Source organism: Chelonia mydas, chromosome 14 (genome assembly GCF_015237465.2).
Source record: "Chelonia mydas isolate rCheMyd1 chromosome 14, rCheMyd1.pri.v2, whole genome shotgun sequence".
Classification (NCBI taxonomy): Eukaryota; Metazoa; Chordata; order Testudines; family Cheloniidae; genus Chelonia; species Chelonia mydas.
Window position 1 is genome coordinate 28,703,122 of NC_051254.2, and position 17,154 is coordinate 28,720,275.

Genomic DNA, 17,154 nt, shown 5'->3' on the forward strand with positions numbered 1-17,154 from the left:
TGTTAATTAAAAATAAACAAATGAGTCCAAATCACCCCAAAAACCCATGTTTATTTTCTGGGGTTAATTTATTATGAGTTTTTTTTTCACATCCACTGGCCACAGTTGCCATGACGACGAAGGCAGTGGTCATAGTTGCTGTGGCAATGCCAGGTTGGTCCATGGTGTGATGGTTTCGAGGGAAAGGCAGCATCACCAACCCCACAGTGTCCAAGATCAATGTGTCAAAAGACACACACACACACACCGCCCCCTGAAATCATGAGATTGGCTTAAAACCAAGAGATTTTTTAAAAAATAATTTTATATAAAATATGAATAACAAAATTGAGTTCTTTCTATTAATCATCTGGTTTCTAAGCCAAGTCCCGCAATTTCACGGCAAAACTTCTGTTTTCCTTAAAGCCTCAGCTCCCAGAGTCCTGTGATTACAAAAAATCTCACCTCTCATTTAAAAGAAAAATAATAGGTTTCTGTTCCTCATAATTACTTTTAAATGTGACCCCCTAAAGGCTTAGAAACCAGAAGAGTCTAGCACTCTATGAGTGAGAACTGGAATTTCCTTTCTATTAGAAATTCTGCAATTTCAAAACTTATTTTCACTCCAAATTGGAATGAATTTTTTTAATTAAAATTTCTTGCAAAACAGCATTTTTTAAAAATGGTTTAGGTCAATCAAAATGTTTCATCTGATAAAATCCAAATGTTTTCTCCTGATTTGGACTTTAAAAATTTAAAATGAAAAACTTCAAAATGAAAAATTGAAATGTTTCATTCCACTCACGTTGACAAACTTTCAGTCTGAAAAAAATCCAAACACAGCGTTTCAATGGCATTAAAATGGAACATTTGACTGCAAAGCGGATGTAAGCGACATGCTCACATTCTGTCTGTGCCAGGGGCAGTGGAAAGCACACACAAGTCAAATGATGGGGTCTGGAATAGGCTGCGTCTGTTCAGTCAGAGGAATCCATCCCTCTGTCTCGAACCTATTAATGACCAGTGGGATCTTCTTGTCCTTGGTATAGAAGAAGGGGAAAATTTCCTCCTTGAAAGAGGCAATGAAGGTGTATAGATGGGTCAAGGACTCAGCATTGTAAAAGGCCACCTGCCCCTCCGTGTAGTCCAGGTAAATCCCGACCCCGTGAAGCCTCTCGTTGCAGTACACAAGGGCCAGGGAGGTGTAGAGAGCCCAGTATTTGCCCATGTGCATCTCCACAGTCCAGAAGCCATGCTTAGGTGTGAGTCTGAGATGTCCCTTCCTCTTCATTGACTTCCTGGCCACCCCCACAGCCCAGCAGCCAGCATCCCACACCTCCATTTCCCAGTAATACCTCCCAAACGAGAACCCTTCATTGGCCAGGACGCAAGGAGCTGTGTCGAATCTCTCGCGGTAGTTGGGCAGGTCCATCCGCTCGTCTCCAAGAGACACACTCCTCCTGTCACTGGACAGGACAAGCTCAGGGTTGGCTGTTTTAGGATTCAGAGTCACCTCCACTGGAGAGAGAGAAAGAGAATGTGTGATTGGATAGATAGATAGATTAGATTAGATAATAGATAAAGGGAGTGTGTGCAACTGGGCTGGGGAAAGAGAAGAAATCAGGTCATTGCAAGGAGAGAAACATTACTTAGAGAAAATATAAGATGTCCCTACCTACTCCCGCTAGATGTATATCACATACTGAGTTTTTCAGTTTTCTGAGTTGGGGAACTGGCTGGCTCAGGGGATGTGGGGAATGGGACATGGGCCCTTTCCTTTCTAGGGGCTGCCAGCTCTGTACAGGTTGCAGGGAGAGGGGATGTGACATTATCTGATTAAAATATGACCATGTAGATCATTGTTGCTACCACTGATATATAATTGCAACAAATCTTATAAAGTATATCAAGTAAGGTGTCTATGGAAAGGTTATGATTTTCTGAATATGACTGTGCTATTTGTATGCATGCATCATTTTTGGATTTGAAGTGATGAGTATTGCCTCTATACCTGGATTTCAAATGTTTGCTCTAGGTAGCACCCACAAGGTATTTAGCCAACACATTGTGAAGGAACTATTCAAGTTGAATGGCCCATTAAAGAACACTTAATTCACAATGGAAGACACCTATCTACATGTAATGGACTTTCTTGCTATGACTAAGCGAAATCATGTGACTCCAAACACCGTCTTGTCACCTGTAATTTTCCACAGTGAGAACAATGGGTTCCCCTTCACTTGAGAGAAGCTATGAAAGGCGCTGGAAACATCTCCATTTTGCCTCTTTCCTGCTCAAACCTCTGGACTATGGACTTATACTAATGAGAGCATTCTAACCAAAGGACTGAGGACCTTCCAATGATTTGGAAGCAACCAGACACTTAACAAGCCAACAGTTTATTCCATCACTGCTACAAGCCTGAACCAAGAACTTTGCAATTATTGTATATATTTGATTCCTTTAGCCCATTTTAACTCTCACCTTTCTCTTTCTTTCTTTCTTTCTTCTATAAATAAACCTTTAGATTTTAGATACTAAAGGATTGGCAACAGCCTGATGGTTGGGTAAGATCTGAGTTGTATATTGACCTGGGTGTGTGGCAGGTCCTTTGGGATCAGAAGAATATTTTTTTTGATGAAATTGGTTTTAAATAACCACTCATCATTAAGTCTAGTGTTCGGGTATTGAATCCAGGACTGGAATGCCAAAGGAGAATGCTTTTCTGATTTTTTGTTAGCTAGTGTGGTGAGACAGAAGTTTACTTTTGTTGCTGGTTTGGTATATCTTATGGGAGAATAACCACAGTTTTGGGGTATGGCTGCCCTATTGCTTAGCAATTTGTCCTGAACTTGGGTCAGTTGTTACCCATGGAGGCACGTTGACAGGGGACTATGGGGCTCAGGGGAGTGCGGACACAGGGAGTTTCCCCTCCAGGGGCTGCTAGCTCTGATCTGGCCCTAGAGTGGGAGCATTGGCTGACTTCGGGGTTGATGGGATACAGGACCTTTCCCCCGAGGCGTCAGTTCCAGTGTGGCTCAGCTGGCAGTGGCTTGAAGCCATTCCCACTGACAGCTTTAGTGGCACGGGTGAGACAAGCAGATGGATAACAACACAAGAATGGCCATACTGGGTCAGACCAATGGTCCATCTAGCCCAGTATCCTGTCTTCTGACAGTGGCCAATGACAGATGCTGCAGAGGGATATGAACAGAACAGGAAATCATCAAGTGATCCATCCCCTGTTACCCATTCCTACCTTCTGGCACTCAGAAGCTAGGGACACTATCCCTGCCCATCCTGGCTAATAGCCATTGTTGTACCTGTCCTCCATGAACTTAACTAGTTCTTTTTTGAACCCTGTTATAGTCTTGGTCTTGACAACATTCTCTGGCCAAGAGTTCCACAGGTTATGTGAAGTACTTCCTTATATTTGTTGTAAACCTGCTGCCTATTAATTTCATTGGGTAACCCCTGGTTCTTGTGTTGTATAAAAGGGTAAATAACACTTCCTTATTCAATTTCTCCATACTAGTTTTTTTTTTTTTTTTTTTTCAGAATGCTCTCATATCCCCCCTTAATGTGACTCAGTCCTTTTTTCTGGATCTGACTCTTAGTTCTTTTTCCATTGGGGTCCCAGAGGCCAAACTATCCTGTAACCCTCCCACCCACCCTGAAGTTTGAACCAAGGTGGGACAGCATGAGGGAAGCTCACCCTGGCGCTGCCCATGCCCCACATGTTATGTGGGCTAAGGCCTAGTCCCCAGGGGCTGTGGGTGAAGGGGCCTCTCCACACCATCCAGTTGACATTGGGAAAGTGATGTGATTGCTGGGGTACAGCATGCTATATGGATCCATTCCCCCGCATTTCCTTCCACAGAGCCCCTTGCTGGGGAAGCCTGTAGCCCTGTGATTCTCTTTAGGCCAGGTCCACAGTTGGTGCAAATTGCCACAGCTAGCAACGCCCGGACAATTTACACCAGACCTGCAGGACCTAGCCCCGCTTGCTGTCACACGTAGGCCTAGCCACAGCGGCAAGAGGAAAAGGAATGGAATTTGCTCCTGCTTCACCTCTGTAACCCATCATCTGTATCCTCTGGACGCTGTTCAGCAGGTGCAGCCGGCAGTCACATGGCTCTGGCGACTGCAATCGGGGCTTCGAGGGCTTCTCACTGCCAGACCTGCAACCCACCAAGACAGGCATAGTTAGAGATCACTGAGCCACAGGACACCGGGAGTGTGGCCCCATCTATCTCCTTCTTAGGATTGTAGGGTAAAACATGCCAAGCCACTAGGCTCCCCTGGTTTCCTTTGGAACAATCATCATGAATGCTGCTATCCAGCCTGAATGGGCCTTTGCCCAGCCTGAGGCCTGGGCTACCTTACAAAGTTAGGATGGTGTCAGCTGACTTACATCAACCCATTTGTGCATGTGTCTACACTTAAATGTGTCCCTCACTGGCTTAAGCACCCCAATAAGCCAACACAGTAACACCAGCTTCCCAAGTGATGTTGATCTTTGGTCGACGTATGTAGGCTGATGCAACAGAAATGTAGACACTGTGTTACCTATGTTTGCCCTAACAGTCCTCCAGCAACCATCCCAGAATGCCTGATACGCACCACTCTGGTTGCAATGGTGAACTCCACTGGCCAGGGGTCACACAGGCTGGAAGCCCCCTATCACCTTTAAAGCCCCTGGAATTTTTGCAATGCCTTTTCTTGATTGTCCAGCTTGGTGAGCACACCTAGCAGCTCTCCGTTGTTTTACGCAACTGCCCAGCTGACCACATGTTGGCTACATGTTCCAGGTGTGCTCCGGTTTGGAGCAGACAGGAGCTATTGGATCTCCTGGGCCTGTGAGAAGAGGCTGTGCAGGCACAGCTACAGACCAGACATAGAAATGTGGACAACTACGAGCAGATTGCAAGGGGGACGCAGGAGAAGGGTATGACAGGGACCTGCAGCAGGACCATGTGAATGCTAAGGAGCTGCAGCAGGCATAGCAGGAGTTCCAAGGAGGCCAACAATTGATGCAGTTCCAAGACACAGACATGATGCTTTTACAAAGAGCTGCATGCCATACTTGTTGATTCCACCAGCACCCCTCTCACCACCATGGATACCTCCAAGGAGCCCAAGTCACAGACCTCTGATGTGAAGAGCAAGGAGGAGGAGGAGGAGGAGGTGGTGGTGAACAAGAAAGAAGAGGAGGCGTACGGAGGACAGATGACAGGGAGGACCACCTATGCTATGAGCCAGGACTGGTTTGAGACTCCATCGCAGTCCAGTCAGTCCCCAGGTCAAGCATGACCTAACCTTGGATATAGTGATGGCACTCCCAAATTAGCAGGACACAGCTATAGAATTTTCATTAATTGACTCATACTGGAAGAGGTAGTGGTACAACAAAGAGAGCTGGAGTTGCTGTCTGCTTTTCATTTTCATTCTGTAGAGTTAGGCAAGGAGGCCACACAGAGCAGTTTGTTTATGTAACCAAGGATGTCCCTTGAATCCTCCTGAGAGATCTCAATGAAACGTCCATGGAGGTTTCTAGGAATGGCAGCCTAATTTCTGCCTCCATTGTAGAACACTTTCCAAAGTCAGTTGGTGATAACTTCGGCAGGCACCATTGCCACAAACTGGCTAGGAAAGTATGTACCTGGGTGACTTTGGGACACCAGCAGTAGCAGCTGTGTTCCCTGTGCCTTTGTTACCCTAAGGAGTGAGATATCAGGTTAAACTGTGTCAAAGTTTGACTCAGACTCACAATTTATCAGACCACTCTGTTTTATTAGCAACGCTGCTCTGCTAATACATTTAGAAGTGAGCCCCCCGAGTGGGGCTTGTGTCTCTTAATTTATACAGTTTTTTGGAGAACAAGTTACAGAGAAGTTACAGACAAAAGAAGAAAAAGATTTTAGTCACCACCCTTCGAGATCCCTGAGACCAGTCACGTATCTTCAATTACCTGCCACCCTTAACAATCTCCTTTAACAGCTTCCAGTTAACTTAACTAATTGCCCTTCACACCTTCCATTCTGATGCCTGCTTCTTAGACGTGCTGGCTCTATCTTAATTGCTTCTCCATTCAAAAGCTAACTGTCCCTATGTGTGCTCCCTCAGATACTTTGTAACATGTTTTGGCATGCCCTCTCATATACAATGTATCCAGCATGTCCCCTTATACAACGTTATACTTATACAATGTTATACTTCCACAACTGCCACCACCACCTGCAGAAAATGGTGCCAGTATTCAATGCCACTGCTCTAATTTCATAGTTTCATGCAACTGAGCAATTTCCTCCTCATTTCCATCACCCCGGCAGCTCATACTCATGACGTCTGGTGCTGTGAGTGTGCTGTGCACGAGCACGCTGAATCAGAAGTCTTAATAAGCTTGTCTTGTGTAACACTTTAGGGGAACAAGGGAAGGGGGCAGTTCTGAATGTTCTTTTTCACTTTCCATTCCTACTATACTGGCACTGGTACCTCTATGTGTTTTATCTGCAGCTGCTGCCATTGTGGCCTTGAAGGGTTCCCCCTCCACATGGGTGGAACAATTGACCAGAAAAGGAGGAGGAAAATGGAGGATGTGGGGGGATACGTTCTGTGAGATTCTGCAAGCCAGTGCTGCACCAGACCTTGAAGAGAGGGCCTGCAGGGTGAACACTGCAGACTGTATGGAGAAGGAAAAAGAGGAAAGGAGAAGCACCAGGATAAAACAGGGCTTCTTTGTCAGCCAACACATATGCTGTAGACTCTTGTGGACCTCCAGGTCCAACAATCCTGGGCTCGACTCCCATTGCAGTCTGCAGAGCACTACAGCATAGCACCTCCCTACAAGCCCCCTCAGCATTCCTCATAGCCAGCATGCCTATCCCTACCACTCCACACCGGGGAAAGCGTAAACAACCAGAGCTGACCTGTGAAAGCCAGCGTTGATGTAGCTACAATGGACATCGGTATTCCTTCCTCTGGTTTATTTATTAACGCTCCCTAATCTTTTATGTTAAAATGTATTTTCTGTTAAGTTTTTCAGATTGTGTGTTGGGAGCGGTTTTCATTCTTTTGTTTTGAAAGTGATTCACCTTTCCTAGTTTACTACACATGGTGTATAATGCCTGGTGGCAGGGAAAGTGGTGGTTTGTGCACTGCACCAGCAGGAACGTGCACAGGAATAAAAATTAGGCCGCTTTTGGAGGGGCACTTTCTGTGCGTCCCCACACCCCCTGTGGGCAGAGAAGCTAGATCTCCCTTCCCCCCATGGCAAGAGGAGCTGGCTCTCCCTGCCACAGCCCTAGGGCTGGTGGAGCTAGCTCTCCCTGCCCACCCTCCGCAGCCCCAGGGCCGGTGGAGCTCGCTTTCTCCCAGCAGCCAGAGGAGCTGGATCTCCCTCCATGGCCCCAGGGCTGGAGGATCTCACTCTCCAGGCCCTGGCTCTGGAAGAGTTCTCTGCCCCCACTGATTGTGGGGGCCTGGGGCCCTGCTTGTCCCCCATTGTGCATGCCCCTGCAACCCAGTGGATCAGTGCAGTCATCATAAATGTACAGCAAGCACCCCACTGTTAACAGCTGCACTGGCAGTAAGATGTGCCCAGATATGCAGCAAGCACCAGAGTTCCTAACAGGCCCCCAAACTGCAGTGCCAGGTTAAGCACAGTCCACCACAGCACATTACCATGGCTCACTGTTAAAGTGCCCTTTGAAAGCCTCCCCAAGCAGTATAGAGCCTCTCTGAGCTTGTCTAATAGCCCTTGTGTCTGGCTGTTCAAACTCAAACAGCCCCTCCATCTCCACCCCTGCAGCAACATTTCCCCCTTTGCTTCCCAGGTATTATGCAGGACACAACAGGCAGCTATAACCATTGGGATATTTTCACACCAAGATCCACTCTGGTGAACAAACAATACCAGCACTCTTCAACCTACCAAAGCACATTCACCTGTCATTCTGCACCTGTTGATCCAGTAGCTGAATCTTTCCTTGGTGCTGTCGAGGTGACCTACATACAGCTTCATGAACCAGGGGAGCAAGGGCTAGGCTGGGACCCCAGGATCACTACTGGTATTTGATCACCACCAACAGTAGTCTGCTGATCAGGAAAGAAGGTCCCTGCTTGTAGCTTTCTAAGCAGTCCTGTGCTCTTAAAGGTGTGAGTGTCAAGCACTTTCCACAACCAGCCAACACTGATGTAGGAGAAGCATCCCTGGTGATCCACCAGCACCTACATGACTGTAGAAAAGTAGCCCTTTCTGTTGGTGTACTCTGTGGAAAGGTGATCTGAGGGCAAAATGGGGTTCCTTGCTCCACTGCAGTTTGGGAACCCCTTAGCTGCAAATCCATCCACTAAGTCCTGCCTGTTGCCAAGAGTCAGTCCTGCATAACAGGAGATGATTAATGGCCCCACACATTTGAATGACAGTGGCTCCCGAAGTGGATTTTCCCCACTCCAAAAGTAGCAAACCAGCTTTGCAAGTTTCCACAATATGATTGCCACTCATTTCTCCATTGTCAGTGAAGCTCTCAGTTTGGTGTCTCTGTGTTGGAGGGCTGTGCCAAGCTCAGCACACAGATCCAGAAATGTGGCCTTGCTATGACACTCTGTACCTCAAAATAGCACCATAGAACCCCCATATTCTCCCCTGTGATATGAAGATATGCTTTATACAATGCATGCCTTGAGATATCAGTTAGAAAGTCTTGATTTGTTGAACATTAATATCCTGTTGGGGTGTATGTACTATCATTGTATGCGAAGTTATGAAAGATTGCTGTGTGTGTTACTGAAATATGAGGCAAATGGGAAATTCCCACAGCTAGCCTTTCAGTGGCAACAAAGGAGTAACTAACACTGACAAAATAGATTTACATCATGACCAGCCAGATATGTTGATGGCCCATCAAGAAGAATCCGCGCTCCCAGAGATCCCTCAGAAAGGGCACATTCACAATGGGGACTACTTAACCCCCATGTCATGCAAGGAGAGACTGTATAAATGAGGGTTGATGACACCACCTGGCCTCTCTCCTCCCCCATCTCAACATCTGGAAGATCGTCTGGAAGACAAAAGATTTTGAACTGGGGAGACTGGTCCCAGGCTGAGGAGGAAATTCAGCCTGTGTATTAAGAACCGTAACCTATCTCCAACATCCAGTGGTGTAAGAAAAGCTGTTTGATTCAACTCTTGCTTAGTCTGTTAAAGTGTAGAATTTAGATTATGATTCTGTATTTTTTTCATCAGGTAACCAACTTGAAGAGTTGGCCTGCAGGGTGAACACTGCTTGTTCAGTGGTAGCAGATGACAGAATGAGGAGTAATGGTCTCAAGTTGCAGTGGGGGAGGTTTAGGTTGGATATTAGAAAAAACTTTCACTAGGAGGGTGGTGAAGCACTGGAATGCGTTACCTAGGGAGGTGGTGGAATCTCCTTCCTTAGAGGTTGTTAAGGTCAGGCTTGACAAAGCCCTGGCAGGGATGATTTAGTTGGGGATTGGTCCTGCTTTGAGCAGGGGGTTGGACTAGATGACCTCCTGAGCTCCCTTCCAACCCTGATATTCTATGATTCTAAGGATGGCATGGTATGGTGTTGCCACTTTATTTCTGTGCTGCTGCTGGTGGCGGCAGTGCCTTCAGAGCTGGGCAGCTGGAGAGCGGCGGCTGCTAGCAGGGAGCCCAGCTCTGAAGGCAGAGCCATTGCCAGCAGCAGTGTAGAAGTAAGGAAGGCATGGTATGGTATTGCCACCCTTACTTCTGTGCTGCTGCCTGCAAAGTTGGGCCCTCAGTCAACAGCTGCCACTCTCCAGCCCCCCAGCTCTGAAGGCAGCAGCACAGGAGTAAGGGTGGCATGGTATAGTATCGTTACCCTTACTTCTGTGCTGCTGCTGGTGGGGCGCTGCCTTCAGAACTGGGCACCCAGCCAACAGCTGCTGCTCTCTAGCCCCCCAGCTCTGAAGGCAGCACAGAAGTAAGGGTGGCAATACTGCAACCCCCCTAAAATAACCTTGTGACCCCCCCTGCAACTCCCGTTTGGGTCAGGACTCCCAATTTGAGAAACACTAGTCTCCCCCATGAAATCTGTGTAGTATAGAGTAAAAGCACACAAGACCAGATTTCACAGGGGGAGACCAGATTTCACGGTCCATGATGCATTTTTCATGGCCGTGAATTTGGTAAGGCCCTACTCATAGCTTAGAGAAGCAGCTATAAGATGAGATCCTATTACCTCAAGGCCTTCCTCTGAGGGCTTTCACTGGGCTCAGACACCCACAAGGAGTAGCTCTTCCAAGTTATCCCAACACCTTGGCCAATCCATGAAAACGAGATTGGTCAATGAGCAGAGTCTAGTCCTCACTCCCAGGGGCAGGTCTCCAGACTCTGCAGCTAATGGTGCTGCCCAGAAAATTACAAGTAGCAATGGACTGACAGTGATCCACCTCACTCAAATTTGTGATAGCAAGTTGCTCTGTCTGCCCAGTTACACCATCATGGAATGCTGAGACAGCACCGCCTATCTCATCCTAGCATCCACACAGCTCAAGAGACCTCAAAGGGCAGGAGGAGCGCCTGCACCAAGGCTTTCAGCCAGTCAAGACTATGTCCACATGCTCACATCACCTCTCCCTCTCTCTCCCTCTGGAGCATCTGGATAGATAGATACCATAGAAGCTTTATAAAAAAACCCCAAAAATAAATAGCCAGATCTCTGGTTTATGAAGGTTATTAGGGGTTGCATGTATTAAAGGGTTGTGCTGTCTGAGAAAGGGAGAGTCCTTACCTGCTCAAGGTGATATTTTCATCCTGCACCAGATGAGAGAGAGAGGAAGAAAGAGTCAGTTTACATTGTAGGTTTTCCTTTTCTCAAGTTCAGTAAAATCCTTCCCTTCCCTCCGGCCCCGCCTTTCTAATGGTTTCCAATGCATGGGGTCAGCCTGGCCATGGAGAGTGCCCCTTGCCCTGCTCCCGGCACCACAGGCCCTCTAGTGCTACTCTGGCGCATTGGGGCCAGCCCTGCCTGCCAGAGGAGAGTGGAGTGACCCCTGCTGATCTCTGTCCCTGCAGCACAGGCCTCCTAGTGCTGCACTGGGCCTTTGGGGCCAGCACTGACTGTGAGAGGCCCCTGCTGAGACCTCCCTGTCCCCACATTGCATTAGAATCCAGGGGACAATTCTGAACAGACATTGGCAGCCCTAGAGGGAGTTGGGGGTCTCCCCAGGAGGGTTTGTCCCTTGGATCTGGGCTGTCTCTGCCATCTCACCTGCTGTCCTGGGTCTGGCTCCTCTTTCCTCTCCTCCCATGTGCCATTTGTCTCCTCCATCTCCTGCAGCTTCTGGAGGATCATCTGCTGCCCATCCTGCAGGAAGGAGAGCAGGTGCTGCAAGGCAGATAGGGTTGTCAGAGGCGCCTGCTTGGGGATCTCAGTGCTGCATTGGGGATACAGCTTTAGAGAGGTCCTAGGACACAGCTGAATAACCATGGTGTTACCAGAGCTGCCCAACCTGCTTAAACCTGGGAGTTCAGATGCCCAAGGGCTACAGGGGAAGAACCTGGAAACGGTCTAGGGAGGGATGGTGGATAAGCAACCAATGTGAGTTCCCAGGGCGATGCTGTGGAGCAAAGGGCTAATGTGATCCTAGGATCTATCAACAGGGACATAGTGAGAAGAAATAGGGAGGTGATTTTACCTCTGCATCCATACTGCAAAATGACAGGGCTTGGATCCCAACAGGAACTGGGATCTGACCCATCCCCTAGCAGGGTGCTAGGGCCCAGGGTCAGCCAGCACTCAGATCCAAGTCAGTGATTTGTATGTGGGCAGAATGGAGGTTTGCACTCAGCCCTTCATTAGAGGCCTGGCTTAGTTTGCAATGTAGACACAACCTCATGGCCCCACAATGCCATGTGCCTAACCAGACAGATTGACCTGTGAGCCCAGGTGTGGGCTATTCAGCCCTGGGGTATGCAGGGCTGCTGCCACAGAAGTCATGGAGCTGGATGTGGCTAATGGGGTGATAGGGTCACCTGCCTCTCACATCTCCCCATGGGATGAGAGGCTCAGCATGATCTCCAGGTCCTTCTTCAGAGTCTCCAGACGCTGCCTGAAACTCTCCTGGAGGGGGAGGAAAGTCTGGTTAGTGACCAGATCGATCCCACTGAGCATCAGAGGCAGAGAGGGTCCCTGGGATCTCCAGCTGGAGGTGCCAGCAAAGGACATTAGGGACGGTGTGTGCATACCATGCACTGGACAAGAGGGGGTTAACCCCACACTATGGGCAGTGGAAGTCCTGCCCCTCGGACCTTGCTGGGCATGCTTCAACTGCTGCCTCAGTATAAAAGGGAGCAGCCCAGCTCATTCTAGGCTGACTGCTGGAGGGGAAGGACTGTTAGTGGAGGCTCCAGCTGAAGAGCCATCACAGCCCTTGCCTGTAGGTGCTGGAGATTGAGAGTCAGACTGGAGATCTGTGGCCAATGAAGCCCCAGGGAATCATCTGCGCTGAGGTGCCTGGAGACCCCAGTGCTGACTGGACTGCAGCTTCTGGAAGCATGGTAGGAAGTGACCCAGGGAGGGTGAGCGAGTGGTATCTCACCCAGGTGAGGTCAGCATGGTTTGGTGGGATTCTCTGCTTTCCCAGTGGTGGACCACTCTACCGCTGTTAGGGCACTGGATTGGGGCCCAGTGGAGTTTGGTGGGCATAAGCCCCTCTGGTAATGGCCCCCCAGGTACTGACCGCTACATAGCACTGCCCTGAATTCAAGGGTCACTGTAATTGACTCTGGCTGCCCTGTGTCTGTGGCCTGTTATATTGACTCTGTCCCCTAGGCTGTGCTGCCCTAACCCCAAGAGCGGCTGTAATTGACTCTGGCCATTGGGCTGCACTGCCCTGACCCCAAGGGCTGCCATATTGTCTCTGGCCTCTGGTCTGTGCTGCTTTCAGCCTAAAGCCTGTCAGGAAGGCTCTAACTGGGGTGGTATCCAACTCCACCATGCCCCAAAAGGAGGATGGGGTGTGCATACCACAGACAGATTGAAGAATATTACTTGCCCATTCTGTGCACTACTAGTTCCAATAGTGCAGCCTTAGTGTTACACATCACCAGCCCTACTGAACTCACTGCCAGAATGTTTCCCTTCCTATGCAGCCTAAAGGGACCTTCAGAGGGAGACCCAATGCCAGGACTCAGGAGGTCTGGTTCCCAGATATTCTCCTTCCTTAGTCAATTCAGACTCAGGGCAGGGACTGTTTCTCACTGTATCTGTGCAGCGCCTGGTGCAATGGAGCCCTGATCTCAGCTGGGCAGGGATTCTCACGGTGTGCTTGGGCAGCGCCTGGCACAGGGAGGTAAGTGCTACTGTAACATGCATAACAAATTTCATGCCATGCTCTCATTTATTCCCACCCCCCCAAACACCTCCCCCACCTCCTTGGTCTTTGCACCTCTCATGGTCCTCATCCCCCTCAGCTGGCACAGATTTGTTGTTTTACTCTTATTATAGTCCAATCCCTGCCACACCCTGGGTTTCACAGAACTAACATTGCTGCAGACCTGATATATGCACCTCCACCCCAGGATCACCTCTGTCCTGTAATGGGGAGGCCTCAAAGGGAAAGCTGAATGTGCAATTTGGGACAGGCCCTTAGGGAATGTCTACACTGCAATTAGACACCCACAGCTGGCCTGTGCCACTGACCTGGGCTTGGACTAAGGGGCTACAGCCCCAGTTCTGCAACGCCCCCCCCCTTGCAGGGTCCTAGACCCTGGACTCTAGACCTAGCACAAATGTCTGCACTACAATTAAACAGTCCCTTAGCCCAAGCCAGCTTGTGTAACACTGACAGACCCCGGCTGTCAGCGGGCAGGATCAAACCTGGGACCTCTGGAGCTTAGTGCATGAGCCTCTACTGCATGAGCTAAAAGCCATATGGCACTTAGCTAAAGCTGTAGAGCAGACTCCTTAATCTCTGTGGTATTGGTGCCACTAGATGGGATAGATCACACCCATGAGGTGTGTGGGTTACACTTGCACAGGCCAGCCATGTGTTTTTAATTGCAGTGGTGACAACCTCAGCTAGTCTACACTAGAAAATTAGATTCACACCCCTGAGGCTTGGTCAAAAATCCACACCCCTGAGCAACATAGGGCATGTCTACACTACAGCCATAAGTTGACCTATGTTACGTTGATTTACAGCCACCACAAATTACTGTTTTTTCATGTCTACACTGCCCTCCTTCTGTCAGTGATGCATGTCCTTACCAGGAACACTTCCACTGTCCAAAGAGGGGCAATGTGAGGGGCCGAGAGCCAGGGCTTGCAGCTCCCCACCACAAGCCCAGCTGCCCCCTTGGGCTCTTGGCTCCCTGCTCCTGGCTGTCAACATGTGAGATCACAGCCAGGTGAGCTCAAAGGGGGGAATCCAATCTCACTTCCCCACTGTGTGCTGGGAAGGGAACCAGGACAACAGTGCAGGGGGCTGGTGTTTACACAAAGCCACAGGAGCAGCTAAGGGGAGGTTGGTCCCTGGCACTGAGGGACAATTTGAGGCCCAAGAGGAAGGAGTGGAGACCAGTGTGCAGTTTTGCTAGTTTCTGTTCCTAGTCTGACATGAATTGTGAACTGAATAGAAATGGGACTGAAACACAACCTCTACAAAATTACCTAGGAAAGGCTCAGAGCAGTGGCCCCATCTAGCCTGGAAACATGGCACAGAATAGCACCACTGAGCCATGGGGGCACTCACTCCAGCTGCACTGGGTTCTTGCTGTTTTACCTGCTGCTCCTGGGGGTTCTTCCCCATGGGCTCCACCCCCCTCCCCCGCCCAGCATGCTGGATGTGGAGCGCACATCCTGGACCTCGTCCTGGGAGGGGAACTGCTGCATGATCGCCACCATGTTGGCCAGCAGCTTGTTCTGGCGGAAGCTGCGCTATTGGAATGTCCAGCGGCAAAGGGGGCACTGCCTCGGATCCTCCTCCTCCACCCTGTCCCAGTGCTGGCTGATGCAGTCCTCACAGTAATTGTGCCCGCAGTCCAGCATCACAGGCACCATCATGTACTTGGTGCAGATGGAGCAGGTTACCTCCAACTGCAGCTCCTGCACCAGTCCAGCTCCCTGCCCTGCTGGGATCCCCTGCAAGGAGCACACAGCCCCGCCACCCAGACTGCTGGCTGTATGTCTGCAGGGGAGGGGGGAAGTGGGGGATGGGCCAGGGGCTAGCCTCCCCGGCAGGGAGCTCCAAGGCCGGGCAGGATGGTCCTGCAGGCTGGATGTGGCCCGCAGGCCATAGTTTGGCCACCTCTGATCTACTCCATGTTCAACGGCAGTCAAAAGTGACCAGAATGTTGGGAATCACTAAAAGGAATAGATAAGACAGTAAATATATTGCCTCTATATAAATCCAGAATATTGTATGCAGATGTGGTCACCCCATCTCAAAAAAGACAGTAGTTGAATCTCTCCTTCGTGCTGTAGAGGTGTACAGCTTCATGAGCAAGGGATAGGCTGGGACCCCAGGATCACTATGGGCATTTCAACACTCCCAACTGGCAGACCACCACTGGTCAAGAAAGTCCCTGTTTGCCATAGGTGCCAACTCGGTGGGTGCTCCATCTGGAGCACCCACAGGAAAAAGTGGGTGCTCAGCTAGTGAACTGAGGGGTAATCCCACTGGGATAATCAGCAGCAAATCAGCTCTTGCACATTTGGGGGGTCCCCCCATTAACCTTTGATGGGCAGCTGGATTAGCTGTTTGCAGACAATCAGCTGTAGCGTGCTGAAGACAAAAATAGGCAGTAGGGGGAAGGGGCTGGTGTGAAGGGAAAAGAATTTTTTTTAAAAAATCCCCTTTTCTCTTTTGCTGCCCTGAAAGGGCCGCAATCCTGCAATGATTCATTTGTCTTAACTTTGATTTCACTGTACTAAAGGAAAGCATGCAAGCAGTTGTGAGATCAGAGCTGAAGGGCTTGTCTATACCACCAACACTTCAGTGGCACAGCTACAGCATTGAAGCTGTGTTACTGTAACACCGTGCTTCAGCAACAGAAGGGTTTTTATCACTAATTAATCCACCCCTTGAGTGATGGTAGCCAGGTCGATGGATGAAATCTTCCATAAGACAAACTGCCTGTACAGTTGGGTAGGTCATCCTATCTACATCACACAGGGGGTGAGATTTTCCAGGAGTCTGATATAGCTAGGTTAAGCCTACATCTAAAACTTAAGTGTGTTTGTATAGTCCATGGCACCATGAGGCCCTGGCTTTTAGGTACTGCAGCAATTAGGGCTGTCAAATGATGAATTAATTGCATTTAATTGAGATTAAAAATCATGATTAATCCATTTTAATCACTGTTAAAAATAAATCCTGAAATATTTAAATGGTAGTTTTCTAAATTTTCAACTATTGATTTCAGTTACACAGAATATGAAGTACAGTGCTCCTTAAATTTTTTTTACAAATATTTGCACTGTAAAGTTACATGCTTGGACCACTGTTCCAGAGAACATGCTTCCATGCTGATGGGTTCTGATTTATAACTATCCAAAGCAGAGCGGACTGATGCATGTTCATTTTCATCATCTGAGTCAGAGTCAGATGCCACAGGCAGATGGTTGATTTTCTGTTTTGATGGTTTGGGTTCTGTAGTTGCTGCTCAGAGTGTTGCTCTTAGACTTCTGAAAGCATGCTCCACACCTCATCCCCCTCAGATTTTGGCAGGCACTTCAGATTCTTAAACCTTGGGTCGAGTGCTGTAGCTATTGTTGAAATCTCACATTGGTACCTTCTTTGCATTTTGTCAAATCTGCAGTGAAAGTGTCAGGGCCAGATTAACTTTTTTGGTGCTGGGCCCACATTTGTGGGCCCCCTGGGGAATGATTGTAAAAGGGGCTGGGGCAAAAGCCCAGTGGGGCAGGAGCTAGGGTTGGTCCCTGGAGCAAGGGAGGGGCCAGGGGTAAACTGCAAACACAGCAGGGCTGGGGAGAGGTAAACAGGATTCTTCCACGCCCCACCCCCTGCCCATAGAGCAGGTACTTACCTGGTTCTAGCCCATTCTCTTAGTCTCTTCACTGAGCTGCCCCTCCTCCTGCAGCAGCAGGACTGGTTCTCTTCCAGCCCTCTGGGGTGGGTCTTGGGAGTGGGAGGAGCGGAGGCTAATGTGGTTACTCCTATAAC

General features: G+C 49.0%; 1 protein-coding gene and 1 pseudogene across 1 annotated transcript in view; one reads left to right on the forward strand and one right to left on the reverse strand.

The window, feature by feature from the left end:
* LOC102940697 (zinc finger protein 271) overlaps positions 1–17,154 on the forward strand; it is a 342,407-nt gene that overhangs the window by 294,039 nt on the left and 31,214 nt on the right. The window lies entirely within an intron of this gene.
* Positions 644–16,125, reverse strand: LOC122462923 (annotated as a pseudogene).